This window comes from Lacerta agilis, chromosome 8, assembly GCF_009819535.1.
Source record: "Lacerta agilis isolate rLacAgi1 chromosome 8, rLacAgi1.pri, whole genome shotgun sequence".
Lineage (NCBI taxonomy): Eukaryota > Metazoa > Chordata > Lepidosauria > Squamata > Lacertidae > Lacerta > Lacerta agilis.
The window spans coordinates 47,303,116-47,317,922 of NC_046319.1; the positions used below are offsets into that span (position 1 = coordinate 47,303,116).

Sequence of the window (14,807 nt, forward strand, 5' to 3'; positions counted from 1 at the left end):
TAAGGCTGAGAGATACTGACTGGCCCACCATCACCCCAGCAGGCTTGACAGCAGAGTGAAGATTTGAACCTGTACAACACATGGGCACTTTGCATCAAGTCTGATTGATGGTTCCTTTAGCTCAGTGGTTTAGAGTGTGGTGCTGATAACATCAAGGTTGCAGGTTCGATCCCCATATGGGAAAGCAGTATATTCCTGCATTGCACGGGGTTGGTCTAGATGATCCTCAGTGGCCCTTCCAACTCTACAATTCTATGATTCAAGGGTCATATTCTGCTGAGCCCAGTCCTCGCTGGATTGACTGTTGGCAACACTTGGGGATCTCAGAAGTCTTTCCCAGCCCCCCAGCCCCCTCTGTATGTGTGTATGCATGCCAGACACTGAACCTGGGCTTTCTGCATCATAAACAATGGTATTGCTATACAGGCTCATAAACAGGGCCAATAATAAAGTTGCAGTGCTAAACATGAAATAACAAGAGAAAAAAAATATTGTAAAGGGCTTTGTTTTAAAAGTTTAGCTGCCCCCCACCCCTGGCCTGCTCCTATAATATGTTTAACCTACAGTGAATATTTGGGCCAAGAAGGGGAAAACTGATTGAACAGCAGATTTAGAAACTGGTTGGACAGGATCCTGGCTATTTATCTGGCAGCAGAGAGAAAAGTGGCTCAGCAAGTTTAGTCAGTTGCATGTTGGCCAAATGCCAGCATCTGTCTGCTCTTTTCCTCAAGCCAACTCCAAGCTTGACAGCATATAACCCCTACTCCCTTTGTGCGACCATAACCTGCTTTACATTAAGCGAGATGGTTGGTTGATTTGGCTCAGTATTGTCTGCCCTGACTGGCAGTGGCTCTCCTGAGTTTCACAGGCAGGGGACATTCTCAGCTAGTCCAGCACTCTAACAGTGGTAGGCTACACTGGTTTCTCAACACTCTAGGTATAGTAGTAACCTCCAGGAGCAGTGCAACACAGCCATAACTCTGGCTTGACAATGTAGACACTGCATCAATGTGTTAGCAGAAACCATAGTTTCAAACCTGTTTCAAAACTATGGCCCTCAGCTAGCTGGGCATAATTCATAATTATTAATTCAGGCATCATGGTTTAGCATCCCTTATCAAATGGAGAGCACAGTATCTGAATGGAGTCTTTGATCACATCCATACCAGGCCTTTAAAGCACATGGTTTCTTCCAAAGAATCCTGCAAACAGTAGTTTGTTAAGGCCGCAGAGAACTGTAGCTCTGTAAAGAGTCAACTACAGCCCCCAGGTTTCAGGATGAAGGGTGGGGAGCCAGGAGCTTCAAATGTATGGCATGGATGTTGTTTCATGGCACTGGCACCAACTCCAGGGACCCCTGGGTGCATGGGCACCACAAAATTCTCATGGCGGCGACTGGGCTGAGGCCTCTGCCTCAGGGCCTCTGTTGGGCTCTGCTGCGGATGTGCCCCCATGCTCTGCTGCTCCACCCCCACCGCGGCAGCACAGAAAGAGTGCTAGAGAGCAGTGGCAGTATGCGTGCGCAAGACGTGATGTCATGGTGTCATGCCGCACGCTGCTGGGCACACATGCTGGGGCCCAAGTCATCGCCTCTGTTTCATGGCCATACCTCATAAAAATCTAACAGCTTGTTCCCTGCAAAATCTGGTGTTGCTGCAATCTCCCATTTGGCCTCCCCAAGAGCAAGCTTATGCCCACGAAATACTGCTGAAGGGAGATGAGTATTATACCTGCAGGAATAATAAAAGCAAAGAAACTTTCTGAAACAGAAAGCCCCCCCCCCACCTGCCAGTGGGGTTTTGGTTTTCATTTGTCTGCTAACTGTTATTCCACATGACTGAAAATGGGATCACTGTGACCTTGTGCTAAAAAGCTGCCACACGCAACAAATGCAATCCATCAAGCTGTAGCTAATTTCTTTCTGCTTCTGGCAATACACACACACACACACACACACACACACACAAGCTATGGTGTGCTGGATGCTAGATCTCTTGCATGGGCCAAAGTAAAACATTCATGATCTCAAAGCCCCAAGTTTGCACCTCCCAAAGCTGGGGTGGAGAAAAACCCACGTGCAAATCCAGTGGTGGCTGGTACCCATTGAACCTGATAGGGCAGGGAGGCAAGTGATGGGCAGAGCGAAAGAAATCCTAGATCTGATGAGTCCTACAAAGGCAGCACTGTAAAGAGGAGAATAAAGCTGACGCCTGACACCCCTTTGGCAGATTGTAAGTAAGAAGGCAGGCAGGCAGGCAGCTGGCTGAGAGTGGTGGGGTAGTGCTCCATTTGTCCTAATAGACCAGACTCATCTGTGCAAATCCCTCTTGGTCATCCTAGACACACTTGAGAGAAAACACATTATCCAAGCATGGATCCTTATGCAACTGAAACAGTGCCAACCAAACACCACGGAAAAGTCCCAATAGGCTTCAGTTTGCATAAGTAGGAAGACAATAAACAACTCTTTGGGGGGAGGGAATGGAAGCCCCCAAGACTTTGAGCAAGGCATCTCCCAAAGATAAGAATACAAAAAAATAAAAATAAAAATTACAGAGACATAGTAAGGAAAGGAACTACAGCATATTTATCTTATTAATATGTCTATGCTGCTCTTCCTCCCAAAGGAGCCCAGGGCGTCAAACTTGGCCGTAAATGTAGTTTTTAAAAACCTTCCAAAAACAGATGAAAAAGTTTAAACATACACTCACAGATAATAATATGTTCTTGGACCACAACACTCATCATCCCTGGCCAGTTGGCCATACTAGGTGGAGCTGATGGGAGTTGGAGTCCAACAACCACTGGAGGGCCTCAGGATCCTCACCCGTGATCCAGCATGGCCATTCCCAACCTGGTGCCCTCCAGGTGTTTTGGACTATAATTCCCAGCAGCCCTAGCAACTACAGCTACTTGTAGCCCCCAAACACCTGCAGGGCTCCAGGTTACAACAGGTTACTTCCCCGCCCTGCCAGCTTCCACTTCATGGCCATCTTTCAACCTGCAAATGCCTCACTAAACACTGCCTGCTGGTCTGATGACTTCTGAGAGCCAGTATGGTGTAGTGGTTAAGAGCGGTAGACTCGTAATCTGGGGAATCGGGTTCGCGGCTCCGCTCCTCCACATGCAGCTGCTGGGTGACCTTGGGCTAGTCACACTTCTCTGAAGTCTCTCAGCCCCAGTCACCTCACAGAGTGTTTGTTGTGGGGGAGGAAGGGAAAGGAGAATGTGAGCTGCTTTGAGACTCCTTCGGGTAGTGATAAAGCGGGATATCAAATCCAAACTCTTCTTCTTCTTCTTCTTCTTCTTCTTCTTCTTCCTAACCAGTGGACGCTGGCAGTACAATCATTGTACACACACACACACACACACACACACACGGCATAGCTGCACTACTGAGAGAACCAGGAAGAATAAAAGAATACAAGTTTTGTTGGGACAGGAGCTCACACTCAGATCACTTGCACAAACTCTGCTTCATTCATAGTTCAGGAATCAGAACCGCAAACCCATCCTCCAGCACACTATAGGGGGCTTCCAGATGACCTGGTTATTAAACATCCATCCAGATGTTTTTTGCAGGGAGGTTAGACAATGTTGCAGCAAGTCAAGTGTCATCTCACACTTCCCAGGATATTTTCCTGCTACTTTTCTTACTGGAAAAAGTCCTCTTCTCCCTTTCTGCAACACCCCCCCAATCATCTCTAATAGCACAACCTAAATTTACTGGGTGTGTGACTGAATCCCATCCAAAGAGCAACGGCAGCCTGAAAGTGCTGTAACAGAGCCTTCCCCAACTGAAGTCAACTAGCAACTCCCAGCAGCCCCAAATGCCCAGGAACAATTAAGGGTTGTGGATAAACAGCATATGTCATGGAACCGGGGGGGGGGGCACAAGCTAGCCCCCTTTGCATTAGGGGAAAGTGTAAAAATATTTTTTGGTGAAAATCTTTAAATGCACTGTGTTAAGAAAAGTAACAGACACAAATTTAGGTGAAACTCACACCAAAATGCTAACAAAAAAACTAATAATCACCAACTGGTGTGGAAAATTTCAGGGTGGGAATAGTGTTTCACATGTAATAAGTTTGTGCCCTGTGGTTTTCTGTAAAAATCCTGCAACTGTTTGCACCATAAATGCTCTGGATTTGGTTTTCTATCCCGCTTTTGTGGTTCCTCTAGATGGTAATAATGGTGTGTGGACCATTCAGCATAAATCCACTACTATTTCATTAACAACATGTTGGGTTTTTTGTTGTTGTTTCTCTTTATTTACTATGGAACAAATTTGCGTAGGGGCCATGCTCATCTTCTCTGTATCATTCCAATTTTGTGCTGCTAGAGTGAACATTTCATTAATGACATGTTGCAGAAGGCAGTGGCAAAACTCCCAACACACCTCCAATTTGTGCTCTCCATTTGATAAGGGGCCCTAAGGCATCCTCCTCTTTGCATTACTGATCCCATCAAATTCAGAGCCCTCTCTGTGGTTGCATTAAAAGGGGTGGGAAGAGAGAAGAGACGCCTTGGGCATCTCTTGTATGACAACAAGTGCAGCCTTGACTCTTACCTAAGCTTGGTTGTAGACAGTGAACTACGATAACTATTTCCAAAGCTATTTCTAAAAAGCAACACTTGTTAAGAAGAATTCACACATGCACACAGATAGACTGAGTCAGTAAAAAAACGAACCAACCATGGTGGGCATTGCAGTGTGTTGTTAGTGTTTAGTTTTCCTCTTGCCCTCTCTCTCTCTTTCTCTCCCCCCATTCCAAGGACAAGCTTTCCTAAGCAACGTGATCTTTAGCACTTGCTCTATTGATTGCAAAGCATGGTCCCTCTGTATTTACCCAACACACTTTCACTGTTTGTACTGCACAGCTGGACCAATCAGGAGGAAGGCTAAACAATAGCTGCAGATGTGGGGGAAACTGTGCACACCAGCCTTCCTAGTGCTTTGGGCTACAACTCCCACCAGCAGCGGCAAGGCTGGTGTACACATTTTTTTTTTTTAAAAAAAAAATCACATCAGATATCAAGTATGCTCCCCCCCCTCCATGGCATGTGAGGTGCTAACTTTAGAATAAAGGGCACTTTTTATGCAGACTCATCTAAACATATCTGAAACCTCCACCTGGTTTTCAGTTTCCGCACATTTATTATGCACATGGATGCATCCATGCTGTCACCTAGGCCTTGGCACAAGTAAATGCAAAGTGCAGAAAGCAAGGGGGGAAATAATGTTACTTTTAAGGCAAAGAACAGGGTAATCTTTTTCCTGGAGAGGAAGCCAGTGATGGCACATCAGACCTCAGATGCGATCCTAGGTAACTACTGCATTAGAGGAGTGCATGTGCTTTTGTATTCTTCAGAAGATGAAAACAAAGAGAGGTGCTTGTTTTACAGGATGTGACAGGGAAGTTGCTTGTGGTAGGACGGACAGCAAGTGGAGACCCATTTCAGGCATGAAACAGTAAAGTGGACTCTGGGATTCTATTTTAATGATCACTGATAATTCAAGTACAAAAGTACTTTTTCATGCTTAGCAATAGGGCACTGCCATTGAAGAAGTGAGATCATTAGTCCCTCTAGCTCAGTATCTACCTGCACTAACTGGCAACAGCTCTCTAGGGCATGGATGAGAACCCTTCGACCCTCTATCTGTGTTGCTGAATTACAGTTCCCAGCAGGGATGATGCAGGTTGTAGTTCAGCAGTATCTGGAGAGACAAAGGTTTCCCAAAGGCTCTAGGGCAGTGGCGGCGAACCTATGACATGTGTGCCAGAGGCGGCACTCAGAGCCCTTTCTGTGGGCACGCTGCTGTCGCCCCAGCACAGAGTTATATGGCGATCCCAGCTCCGGCGCTCTCTTGAGCCCAGAACGAGGCTCAGCTACAGAAGCTCCACCCTTTTCTTCTTATGGGACGGTGGATGTCTTGCCTGAAGAGCCGCTCAGAACGGAAAGGGATATGCCTTGTCAGTGGCAGCCGGACAAGGAGGGCAAGTTGAAGTTGGGCGCAGCAAGTAACGTGAGGGAAGGCGAGAGGGCACATGCAGCTCTCTGTATGTGAGAGAGAGAGGGAGGAAGGGAGTGTGCAAGCCTGTGTGTGCCAAGTGGACGGATGGTGGAGGGAGCCAACCCAGCACCAGAGTTCAGAGGTTCCTTTTGTCAAATGAGGGGGTTGCCGCCACCGCCACCATTGCAACCCTCGTTGCCTGCTTGCCTGCTAGCCAGCCACTCTGCGTGCGTGGCTGGGGAGACCCAGACAAACCGGGCAGAGGGACCCCACTCGGGGTGCTTTCCCACATGGCCATAATGCACCCCATTTTCCTTTGACTGGTGGAAGGCGGGTACACGTGCTCCACACTCCGCCCAAGTTGCTTCCCATCTCTGGCCATGCCGCCCAGGTCCCCCCACTTTGTGTGCTTCAGCAATGGGATCAAATTATAGAGGCCCCTCTTAATGAAGGAACACTCTTCCCTACACACTTACTGCTGCACCCAGCAGGAATAATCACTGCTGAACATTGCATGGATTCCCCCCCCCCAAAAAAGATAAAAGAGCTCTTGCTTGGAATATCAGTTTTTAGGGCTGCCATTCATTCCCTTACCCACTTATCTGGGAATAAACCCCAGTGTGATGTGTAAGATATAGCTGAACAGATATTCAGAATTCCCCCTCCCCCCCAAAAAAGGTCAACAACTATGGCCAACCCTCCCCCCAAAAGCTGAACAACTCTGGGTAATCCTCCCCCCACAAAAGCTAAACAAACTCTGTGGAATCTCCCATGGGGAGTCTTATACACAGGGGTGTCATACACGGAAAAATACAGTAAATTGCGGTGTTGGCACTTTGCGATAAATAAGTGGGTTTTGGGTTACAGTTGGGGTACTCGGTCTCTAAAAGATTCGCCACCACTGCTCTAGGGTTTTAGAATGAAGTCTTTCCCAGCCCCAACTAGAGTTGTTGAGGATTGAACCTGGAATCTTTTGCATACAAAGCAGATGTTCTTCTACTGAGCTACAGCTTTTGCTCCCTTGACACACACACCACCATCCCCTAGCCAGGTGAATCAACATGATTCAGTAGTCCACCAAATTAAAAATGGTGCACCAGGCATTTTATTTTATGCACTCCTTCAGATTGCTTTCCCATGAACAGGGTGATCACTATAGAGAAGTTGCATTGTATATTTGTTCCATACAGCACCTAGCACACAGCTAAATAATTATTGTAGTAATAATTTTGAAATGCATTTGACCCATTAAAACACTTTACATTGCTATGTTGAAGGCCCGAAACTGAGTAAAGGCATCTTTGTTCTCCAACTACCAATTTTAAGGGGCATGCATTTGAACTCTTGCAAAGCTTATCTTCAGCATTTGCCAACCTGGTGCCCTCCAGATGTTTTGACTACAAATCCCATCAAATTCAGCCACCACAGTGACAAGACTCTGGTCATCTCTTCTGTTCTTTTTTGCAGCAACAAAAATTAAGAAAGTGCCACTTCCGGAAATTTGAATCTTTTTATGGAATGTTTCAACAGCGCACACCATTTTTTGCAACACTTCAGAAGAAAACTGACTGGAATGAATAGGAACATAAAGCTCAGACCAGACCAGGGAGCTTGTGCCAGCAGCTCCTGAAGTTGCCCTGAGAATATTTTGTTTGATTTGTTTATCCTAATATTGTAAATAGCCTCGGGTCCCTTGGCAGAAAACTGGCATATAAGTGCAACCAAGCAAATCTGTCAGTAAAAATCCAGCACACCCATATAATTAATGCACCCTGCCTGATCTGCTATTATGAGGTGGGAGACAGAGAAAGAGCCTACAGACCTTGACCTAATTCTATGCAGCCTTTGGACTTAGTTCATGCAGACTGTTGGGGGCAGCGGAGGGAGGGAGAGCCTGGGGCAGGACTGGCCCAGGACGTTTTGCCACTACCGGTCTCAGTGGGCATCAGCCACCATGGATGAACACTGACAAGTGTTGACTGACACCTAGTTAAATCAGAGAAGGAAACAGAACCAAGCTCCATCAAACCCCAAGTCCAATGGCATTTCAGTTCCACATGCCCTGTGGAAGAAACGCTGGCTGGCGCCAAAGAAAAGGCATGTTGGTGAGGGACCGTTAATACCTCCCACCCACCACCAGACCTGCATCCGCTTCTGCAGCAAAACCAAAGTTTACCCTAGCAACTCGCAGGCTTGGTTTGCATTTTAAAGGCATGCAATGTATTAAATACTGTATACAGCTGGTGGCAAATCCCTGTGCTTTCTGTCACTGCTTCTAAAGGGCAGGGGAACATTTCAGGCAAAAGAAAAAGGGGGTAGGGAGAGCAGGAGTGGGGAATCTTTCCCAGCCCATGTGGTCAGCATTTCCTTCTGAGCAAACCTTTCAAGGAACACATGCAAGTGGTGGGCGGGGCCAGAGGCAAAAGTGGGTGGAGCAACAAATGTACACGCTACTTTTGTATAGTACTTTTACACACACAAACACACAGGCAGGTCTCAGTCCTCCATACACTGCAGAGGAGTGGCTAAGCAGCATTTTCGTCCGCACCAAATTAATTCTTCAAATTGGAAGGAATCCTGCTGAATCAGCTTTTTCTGATCACTTTTTCAGATGGGGCCAAAGGTGCATATCTCCCACAATGAGACAGAAATACTCCTAACCCCACCCCTGATGCATTATTGCAATAATCCCTTCTACACTCCTTCCCCCCCCCTTTTAAAAAGTGGAATAAAATCAAGATGGTTTGCAAGGCCATATAAAGAGACAGAAAAGGGACACACCCCTTCCCATCAAATGGCGAAGGTGGGGTGGGGGCTGGTAGAGGAAGGAGGAAAAGGCTGCAGAACAGGTTTCCCTTGAAACAAAATTACAACCTGTTAATCCGGCTGAAGGAATCTTATGGCTGTACCATCTTCCCTTGTGTCCTTTTCTCCCCCCCCCTTTTATTTTTTTAAGTTGAAAACATGCGGCCCGTTTTCTGCTGACTTCACTCCACTGATGTTGAGAAAGGTGATGCCTCTGTTCTTCGGATACCAAGAGCCAACGCCTCCCACTAATCTGCAGGACCAGACATGAATGCACCAAAGTCAACCTAGGCCCTGCTCTTAAGAGCTTTCCTGAACTGTCAGTTCGTGCATGGCAATGCGCTGCATTTACCCAGAGTGCTTTACCACCACAAGTTCTCTTACAGGGCCAAATGCAAGGTGTCACTGTTCGAATATAAAGCTTGGGACCAGTTTACTTGAAGGATCACCTCATCCGACATTTGCCCATTGGTTTCTGTGGAACCAACATAATGATCATTCTGCACTTGCAAGGAATCGATCCTTCTGTCTAGCAGCAGCGCCTACTCTCTAGAATACCCTTCCCACTGATATTAGGCAGGCACTTTTAGTGCTTGCTAAAAAACATATTTGTTTAGGCAAACCTACTTACGCACGTGGTTTGCTCATGAATATTTGTTTCAAACGTGGCGATTTCACCCGTGTTTTCATAAATTTTAAGTCTATTTGCTTTTAAAGCTTTATTTTATCATCCGTGTTTTCTTATGGGTATTTTCTACCGTTTTATGTAAACCTCTTAGAAGTTATGGTTGATTACATGGTATATTAGTCTTGATAGATAATAAATAAATAAATAAATAAATAAGGTACCCCCCCCAAAAAAATCACATTCTCCAAATATTTTAAGGGGTTACAGTCTTCCTGAGCTGCATTTTGCCTCCAGTTCCTTTCAACTGATTTCAATGTTGCATTTTTATATTGTGGCAACACACCCTGGGACCTTGTGGTAAAAGGCAAGTAAGAAGCCCAATAATAAAAAAGCAAAGTAATAACTAGCCTGTCAACCAGCTGAATAATTTTAGTTTGTTAAATGACCTGCCTTCCAGCATGCTAAATTTATGTATTACCAGTTCAGAATATCAAAGGAAACATGATGTTCCTTGCAATTTAAATGAAGAAGAGTTCCCACTAGGCATCGGAAGAAGAGACCATATTTTGAAATTTGTTTTCCCTTACTAAGAGCAAATACACCAGGAACCAAACTAGTCTGAAAGAATAAAGACAGATTCCACCTGCTGATGGAATCAGTGGAAGCATCAGGCCTGCCAAAATTTCATAAGTGGAAAAAGGTCCAAGGACCAGGACCTGAGCACCCTCAAGGCTCATTTGAAGCATTGCAGAAAACTTTCCTTTGCTCCTGTAGTATTATTATGCAGTTACTAAATTGGATACAACAAGTTCTTCTTGTAAAAATGATTCTGATAGTACTCTAGAACACATGCAGCACCAAACCAACCAGCAACATTTCCTATCTGAATTGGTGCTGAGTTTTGTTAGGAGCCTCCTGTTCCCCCCTTAGAGAGACACATTTCCAAGTTCCCTGAGAAGAAAGATTGACTGTTAAGCTAGTCTAAGAACTATAGCACAGTGTTCTCAAAGCTACTAACATGAGTTTGGCCAAACTGCGAGAGGCAGTGAAGGATAGGCGTGCCTGGCGTGCTCTGGTCCATGGGGTCACGAAGAGTCGGACACGACTGAATGACTGAACAACAACAACAACAACAAGAACTATAGCTCTGAGATAGGAATAGAGGTCTCCTAACACTGGTCTCTGTATCTCCCCCCCCATTCCTCTGATACCCTCTTGTGTCTCTGCTGCCCCAAGGCTTGCACAGCTGTTTGTTGCAGCAGTCATGGCTACAAGCTTTGCAAGTGAATGGTGCCTCTGGAGCTGGCCAGGGGGTGCTGGTTGTCAGGAGCTGAGGTGGCCTCAGAGTAAGCAAGCAAGAAGGCAAGATAGCCCAGCCAGCCAGTCCACCGACCCTTGCTGTTGGGAATGGACAGACTGGGCAGGCAGGGAGGCTGGGCAGACAGGCAGGCATTGTGTTGGCCTTTTCTTGTACTTGCTGTGTGCAAGGCCCGCCTGGGAGCTGAGTGCCCGGTGCTGAAGGGATGCCTTCCCACCTCCCAAGGTAAGGTGCTGGCCTCACATTCACCTTTGGCCAGACTCCACTGGGCCACTAAGGCTGGGGGCATCCTCTTCCAAGGCTCCTGTGTGGCAGTGTGAGGAGGCACCTCTCTTTGGGACAGGGTGGGGCGGGGCCAGCTCAGAGACCAGGGGCAGCAGCAGGAAGGGTGTTTGAAAAAGGACGAGGCTGCCAACTCTGTAGGCAAGGAGTGACATAACTAGGCTCTTGAGCCCCACAGGGGTGCTGCAGAAAGAATGTAGTTGGTCAAGGGAGCCATGGACTCAAAAAGGGTGAAAACCTCTACCTTATATGAATGAGCAATACTGAGTCCATAACTGTTGTGTGGAGGTGCCCTGGGGTCAGAGTGTATTAGAATCTCCATTAGAATTCCAAGCTCAAAGAAGTGTAGTTGTCAGGGGAAAGAAGACATCGATTCAAGGCTATCATGCAGGGGATGCATGCAGAATACAACTAAGAGACAAGACTTAGTGCTCCTCCAGTTTGTTTGCAGGTATATTCTGCAACATGTAGGTAGCCATGTTGGTCTGCCATAGTCAAAACAAAATAAAAAATAAAAAATTCCTTCCAGTAGCACCTTTGAGACCAACTAAGTTTGTTCTTGGTATGAGCTTTCGTGTGCATGCACACTGTGTATGTGAAGAAGTGTGCATGCACACGAAAGCTCATACCAAGAACAAACTTAGTTGGTCTCTAAGGTGCTACTGGAAGGAATTTTTTTATTTTATTCTGCAACATGTCATTGATGCAATAAGAATACATTAGTGAGGGATTTATACTGGACTATCTGCACATCATGCTTCCTGAATACTACTGCATTATTGCTGTCCAGAGAGGCATTATAGCATAACAAAAGTGAGAAGAAAACCCACCAGCACAGCACGTTCAAGGAAAAAAAAAATGCAGGATTTCAGCAGGAATCTACAAGGTATGGCTTGCTTGAAAACCAAACTATCTCAAACATAGTATTGAAAGCGAGATCACATGTAATGGCCCCAATACCATAATTAGCACAAAACATCACAAACGAACAATAAAATATATCTGAACAGCCTTTGATACAGACATTGATTATGACACGCCTCTGGCTGTGAAGCAGGGAAATATTGACCCAACAAATATCACAAAATGTTGCACACATTTTCCGGCACTCTCGAGGCAAGAGTCATGTTTCACATACTCAAGGATAGCAGTAGCTCAGGGCACACAGCTTGGAAAACCATATTACAACAACAGATAATAATAATAATAATAATAATAATAATAATAATAATAATAATAATAATTTATTTGTACCCTGCCCATCTGGCTGGGTTTCCCCAGCCACTCTGGGTGGCTTCCAACAAAGATTAACCAAAATGGCAATGCATCCAACCTCATAACAGAAGGAAGGAAAACATTTTAGTTCCTTGTAGGCATGACCTATATACATTTGCTTATGAAACTGTGGAAATGCCATACACGTGCATGGTGCACACTATTAAGTAAATTGGGAACTGGATCCGCTATAACAAATGAGGGACAAAGGCCAAAAGAAAAACTGATGATGCCATTCGTGTTTCACACACTTCTTCTTGCAATCTATGGATAGAGTGAGTGAGAGAGAAAAGATACCAGAGGTGTAAAATATGCCCCCCAGGAGATCAGCCTATTCATCCAGGTTGCTTCCAAGTCAGACAAAAAGAAGCAAATATCCCTGCCAGAGGGCCTGCAGACAGAGCTATCAGTGTCTACACATGTCAAAGACCTTACCTTGTGTTTGCTGCAGCAGCTATAAGCAATTGTCCCTGTGGACTTAACCAAATACTTAGATCCATACTGAACAAGCTATGCACATGGCTTTTCAGCTATGTGAAGGTTCCCTTTGATCTTCAAGGACTCAGATTTTTTTTTAACAAAATAAGATAATGCAAAGCTAGCCCTGCAATCCAAGAGTTTAAATCAGAACTAAGCAAAGAGAACTACCAATAAAAGTTTGAGCTAGAATAAAGACTTCTAAAGCTCACAACCAATCATACTGTGAACATGTTATATTTGTGTACCATCAGTGGGCTGTCTTCAACTAGGTTTTACTCAGAGTAGACATGCTGGAATTGATGGGCAGGACTAAGGTCAATGAATTTCAATGGGTAAACTCTGAGTAGAACATAATTGGATACAACTTAATGTGCATTGGGAAGGAGTGGACTCAAGCACACTGAAACTGTTGCTGGACAACTTGTTCATTGGCTATGCTGGCTGGGGTTGATGGGAGTTTGATTACTGCTCAATAAGCAGGTTGTCTGGAATTGACCTAAGAAAGATGGACTAATGGACCAACTCAGGATCAAGGCAGCTTCCCATGCCTCAAACAGGTTGCTGATCTTCTGACTCTGAAACAGTGCTATTTTCTATAAGAAGGTCAAGGCAAAGAGGAAGGAAACAATGCTGTCTAGATGTCATCGGGCGAACGTCCATCAACCTCAGACAGCATGGTCAATGGTCTGAATTCATGGACTTTGTAGGTCAACAACATCTGGGTTCAAGTTAGTCAACTGCTGCTCCATATGTGCATATTTTCCAGGCATGTGTCAACTCCTCATTTTGGCCTTCCTGGATATTGGGTAAAGATTCCTGCAGCAAACACCAGCAACCTGCCAGTTGCAACTAGCTCCATCTCTACTATCAGCATTGTCTGATGGCTCAAGTTCAAATGATGGCCATGGAGACCTTTATGTGTTTGCATGTCACACTGAACCGTGGGTTGCAACGTGACACAAGCATCCCTTTGCATTTTCAAAAGCAGCAGAGGGTGATTTCCCTGAGCAGATGACTTTCATGTAATTATGACAGCTTTTCTCAACCTGGTGTCCCTCCCAGATGTTCTGACTGCCCCTGATGGGAGTCATAATCCAAAACATCTAGAGAGCGCCAGGTTGAGGGAGGCTGAATTACAGGGCAGGAATTACCTGTTGCACTTTACTGGTGGCAGCCGGTAGCTTAGATATATTTAAAAGGGCGTTCTCTTTATCCTCCAGGAATGTGCTTACCAGTGGCTGTTAGTCATGATAGCCAAACAAAACCTCCAAGTTCAAGAGCACTGTGCTTCCAAATACTAGTTTCTGGAAAGCAACAACAAGAGAGGGCTCTTGCCTTCTTGATGTCCTGCTAGTGGGTATCCCAGAGGCAACAGAATGGCCACTGCAGTGTGGGAAGGAGGGTGATAGACACTAGATGAGCCTTTGGTGTGAGCCAACAGCTCTGCCTATGAAAAGCGGCCACAGCAAATGCTACGGAACTGTGCTCCTTTTTGCAATTTTATCTTGACTGCAGATTGAAGGACAAGACTTTCGAGTCTTGCTGGGATTCTCACCCCCATCTACTGAAATCTTTCTTGCTTCCCTGCTCAAATCTGGGAAGAGCCACAGCACAGTGGCAGAGCATCTGCTATGCACAGACACGGCCCCAGGTTCAATCCCTAGCAACTCCAGGGAGATCTGGGAAAGATCCCTGTCCAAAATCCCAGAGTACTGCTGCCACTACCAGATGGATCTGTGTTCTGATAAGGCAGCTTTGTAAGTTCTGCTAAGCAAGACAGAACCTCTGAAACTCAATTGCACAGGTTACTTAACAGAATGTTTTAAATCACTGGGCGTGAATATATTTATATACAGTTAGCTCAAAAGTAACAATCTCCTTGCCATTCAAGCTTATTTCTGAAATTTTAAAGGGTGTGGGCTCAGTGGCAACTCCCAGCTCCGCAAGTTCAACACTGTAGCCCACCACTTTTCTCCAAGCACACAAACAGCCAACTGCCCCAC

At 45.6% G+C, this 14,807-nt stretch overlaps 1 protein-coding gene and 1 non-coding gene across 6 annotated transcripts in view; both read right to left on the bottom strand.

The window, feature by feature from the left end:
- The window catches only part of ESRP2 (epithelial splicing regulatory protein 2), a 48,339-nt gene that overhangs the window by 28,811 nt on the left and 4,721 nt on the right, over positions 1-14,807 (bottom strand). The window lies entirely within an intron of this gene.
- Positions 4,250-4,355, bottom strand: LOC117052530. Its single transcript, XR_004427270.1, has one exon. It is a non-coding gene; the product is annotated as a U6 spliceosomal RNA (small nuclear RNA).